Here is a 4,855-nt window from a genome sequence, read left to right on the forward strand (position 1 = left end):
AGGAATACTTGGGCTCCCAAAACTGGAAAAATCAATATTTTTAATGATTGATGAAAATGGGGTTCCTGGTTGGAATCTAGAGCCTGCCCCTTGGGTTTTTTCTAATTTTTGTTTTAGAGCTGACTCAGATTCTTTCAGTTGCAGGATTTATGCCTCAGTTTGGGCTACTTTTTCTTTTAGGCTTTCCAATTCAGCGACTTGTTGGAGAGTTGCATTCAATTGTTCTTCAATGGTGGGTTGGGCCATTTTTGTAGGATTTTTGAATTTTTGTAAGGTAAGAAAAAAGGTTTTAAAGAGCTAGATGCCCCACGGTGGCCGCCAATTGTTTTGTGTGGATTTTGCGCAAGGCGAAATCAGGTCAGGGTAGAGTTGTGTAAGGTTAACTATCTCTAGATAGTCTGTTGGTCAGGTCGTTAGGTTACAATAATAAGCTGTAAATGAAATAACGACAATAATAATAAGACAAAGAATTTTGTACGTGGAAAACCCTTAAATGGGAAAAAAACCACGGGCACCATGCCAGGAGATAATTTCACTATGTAATTTTGGGAGAATAATTGTATGACAATAACAATGTTTGTATTTATCTATACATTGCGTATGCTTCTTCTTGTGTGTGAATGAGATGCTTCTAATATCTTCAAAGTATTCTTTATATAGACTTCTCCCCTGAACGGCTGCTTGATACGGCATTAAATGCAGATTATTCTCCATTATTACCAGTAATAATTGCTAACTATTCCTCCCTTAATCACTGCATTTACTGCGAAATCTTCACACTTAATGCTGCGTATATAATTCCTTTATAACACGCGTATATGGTCTAATATCGTTCTGATATTTTGACCGTTGTCCTCTCCATGGCCTGGCGCCTATCTTCATGTGCCCTGATAGCCTGGCACCCTGACAGTCAGGTTTAGATGAGATGCTGATCAGGAAAGTCTGCGGATTTCCAGGCCTAACAATTCCTTATGCTTCCGCTGTTGGATCAATCATGTATGCCATGATATGTACTCGTCCGGATGTCTCGTATGATTTAAGCCTGACTAGTAGATATCAAGAGAATCCAGGTGAGAGTCACTGGATAGCTGTGAGGAATATCCTTAAGTACTTGCGAAGGACTAAGGATTCTATCTTAGTGTTTGGAGGTGACTCCGAGTTGTGTGTTAAGGGTTACACAGACTCAAGTTTTCAAACAGATAGAGATGATATGAAATCCCAGGCTGGATTTATATACATGCTCAATGGTGGTGCCATAAGCTAGGGAAGCTTCAAAGAAGCTGTGATTGCGGATTCGACTATGGAGGCTGAGTACGTTGCAGCATCAGAAGCTGCCAAGGAAGCCGTGTGGATTAGGCAATTCATGGAAGGGCTAAAGGTAGTTCCCACCGCCAAAGATCCCATCACGATCTTCTGTGACAATAGTGGGGCGATCTTTCAAGCTAAAGAACCCAAGTCTAGCAATAATTCTAGACACGTACTTAGAAAATTCCATGTAATTAGGGATTTCGTTGAAAGAAAGGAAGTAGCGATTTGTAAGGTTGGAATGGATGACAACATAGCTGATCCTTTGACCAAATCTTTATCGCAAACAAAGCATGACCATCATGTTGTAACCATGGGTCTAAGGCATATGCCAAATTTGTATTAGATTATAAGATATGAAATGAAAAATCTGAGTTTTTGGTTCATATATGATAATCGCATTTGTCATTTGAGTTTATTTATAACCTTGTTCTATCCAAATGGGTTGTGGAGACAAAATGAACCCCATTAAAGTGAACTGGATTAACATGGTATATGCCCCTAGTTACTTATATGAGGTGACGTCTCGAAGTGACTAGAGTGTGATGCGATTGATGGCAAGTTCAAGTGTCATAGAGTCATATAGGATGACTAGTCGATCACATAGGCAGACTGTATGGGACACTCTATCGGGCAGTGACTGCTTATAGAGTTCTGGTAATTCATAATGCCTGGTCGTGGCAAGAGCTACTATAGTATTCTTATGAGTCAATTCTTTTGACTAGAGACTATTCGCCCAAGTTGGCACAACTTCTGATTAGCTTTGATTTATACTCTATGATTTCGTAAATGAGGTCAAACTGGGTATATTTTGGGTTATGATGGACTGTGGCTGAACGAAGGGAATAGGGCGATAGGAATTGTCCACCCCTTGTCAGGGTTGTTTGAAATCTCAAGGCCACTTGAGGAGTAGTTAACTGGAAATGCGTGGCCACGCTCGGAAGGTATCTATGGCAGATAATTCCGGTCAGACAGTTACTCTCTAGATCGAGGAAACCACTCAAGATATGATCAAGTGTAAGTACGACCTGCAAGACACCTTGCATTGAGTGGGAGATTGTAATACGACAAGAGAATTGGTAACGCACACTTGTCTCGGACAAGTGGGAGATTGTTGGGAAATGTGTCCTCAACAATAGTGCGATCACATGATTTAAATATCATAATTAAATCTCATACTAAGAATACGTGAGGGATGATTCTTTATATAGTCGACTTACCGTCATTAATCGGTAATGATTGGCTAACTAGAGTTTGACATTACTGTCGTGTGACGGTGGTGGTCAGTTGATCCCTTTAGGTCACACCTATAGGATGAGGCCCAAATAGATATTTAATTAATTGTATGCGATACAGATTAATTAATTCCTTAATTATGAGAGTGCAATTTTACGTCTTATTGTAATGTGATTAAATAAGATTTTATTTAGTAATTAAGTGTTAAATTACTAAATTAGTTGAGGTATTTTATAAGTTTTGAGGTAGAGGTAATTAGTTATTTAAAGTTACAAGAAGTTATAATTTTAACTAGCTAGTAATTATAAGACCCATTATATGTTGATATAATTGTAGTATACTACCCATATAGTGAAGTTTATATTATATTATTAGTTGTAATGTTTAAGTGTTAAATGATTACATTAATAATTAATTATGTAAGATAATTTAACATATGACTTATAAGCATTTGTGGGTCAAATGACAAAAGGCAAAAATGGACCAAAATGGCTCCATTATTTCGGTCATATGGAAGAGCAAAAGATGCTCTTTTGTTTTTTGTTGGTTTTGATTAAAGGGTGATTGTGACATAACATACAAGCTTTAATCATACCTATATCTTACACTACTCTACCTAGGCTATGAAAAAGAGTAAAAACAAAAGCAAAAATATTCCCCCACTATGGTAGAGGTCACCGGTTTTGGCTCTTTAAAATGAGCATTTGTTGCTCATTTTTCTTTCTTCTAGTTTTGCTTGTTTTTCCTCTAAATTTCCCTCACATGCAAATTGCTAAAAACTCACACAAATACTAATACACTCAATCTATTACTAGAAGTAGTAATATTACAAATATTAGTATTATTAAGGTTATATTTCTACTACATATCTAGTTAATATTAGTAGGAATTTTTGGAATTAACCTTTGGTGGAACTTATTGGAGTGTCTTCTATACTTGGAGTCTTAGGAGGATCATCCATCATATTTAGCTCAAGAACAAGTGAAGGAAGGTGACCTTACTTGTACCCATATTTTCGAATCATCTATCAATGTGAGGAACATTGTTTTTCTTATAAATCTTTCATTTTGTTATACATGCACTAGATCTAAAGAACATATAATTAACAAGTTAATTTGTTCACTATTAGAGGAGTCTAATAATAGGTATTTGAACCTAACATCTTATTTCCTTTTTCTTTGATTGGTTCTGCGAAACAATGGTTGAAGAGCCTAGATAAGGCTACTCTTGGTATTGATTCTTAGAAGAAATTGGCACTTGCTTTCTACAAAAAAATTTATCCTCCGAAGAAGACTAACATGTTGAGAGCCCAAATCACCGGATTCAAACAAAGGGATAAGGAATCTTTGTATGAATCATGGGACAGATTCAAGGACACTTGTTGATCTTGTCCACACCATGGACTTAGCGAGTGGTTCCTTGTACAACAATTTTGGAATGGTCTATATGAAGACACCCGGAACATTCTCAATATGGGATCAAATGGTATGTTTACCGAAGTTGATGACAATCAAACATGGAACAAATTGAAGAAATGGCGGTCCATAACTCGCAATATAGTAGACCTCGGAAGGCTAATAGAGGAGGAAAGCAAGAGGTGGACTCCATTACTCAATTAGGTGCTCAACTTAGTGCTCATATTGATACCATTAATTTGAAGTTTGAGAAGGCCATGGCTAAACTTGAAGAGGCCTCCAAATCACCCAAGCAACATGTTAATGCTATGGTAGCATCATCATCAATTCCAAGTGGAGTATGTGAGAGTTGTGGAACTTTGGGACATGACCAAAGTGAATGTAGGGGAACAAGTGAAAAAGTGAATGCTTTCCAAGCATACAAGAGTGGTACCCTTTATTCTAACTATTACAATGAAAACGCCAAATTCTACCCCAATCTTTCTTACAAAAGTCAAAATGTTCAAAACCCTCAAACATACACCCCACCTCCAATGAGAAACCAAGCTCAAAGACCCTTTTACAATCAAAACCAAAGTTATCAAAATCAACCTTCATACAATCAAACAAATGACCAAGGTTTTGATTTTAAAAAAGCGGTCCTCCAAATGCAAAAGAACCAACAAGAATTTTTCACTCAAATGCAAAAGGATAGCCAAGCAAAAGACATCACCATCAACAACATACTAGCTCACACGAAGATGTTGAAAACCCAAATGTCTCAATTAGCATCTTCTAGTTCTCAAAGACAAAAGGGGCAATTACCACCTCAAGGTAATCCCCCAAGACATGAGTCGGTAAGTGCCATCCATTTGAGTAGTGGTACAAGTTATGAAGGGCCGAAGAGGCCCATTGATGAA

The 4,855-nt window shown here is 37.3% G+C and overlaps 1 non-coding gene across 1 annotated transcript; it reads right to left on the minus strand.

Annotated features, from left to right (window-relative positions):
- Positions 1-3,839: 3,839 nt before the first annotated feature.
- LOC141622433 (small nucleolar RNA R71) lies at positions 3,840-3,946 on the minus strand. The gene has a single exon (XR_012532966.1). It is a non-coding gene; the product is annotated as a small nucleolar RNA R71 (small nucleolar RNA).
- Between the last annotated feature and the right edge of the window lie 909 nt (positions 3,947-4,855).

This window comes from Silene latifolia, chromosome 1 (assembly GCF_048544455.1).
Source record: "Silene latifolia isolate original U9 population chromosome 1, ASM4854445v1, whole genome shotgun sequence".
In the NCBI taxonomy this organism is placed as follows: Eukaryota; Viridiplantae; Streptophyta; class Magnoliopsida; order Caryophyllales; family Caryophyllaceae; genus Silene; species Silene latifolia.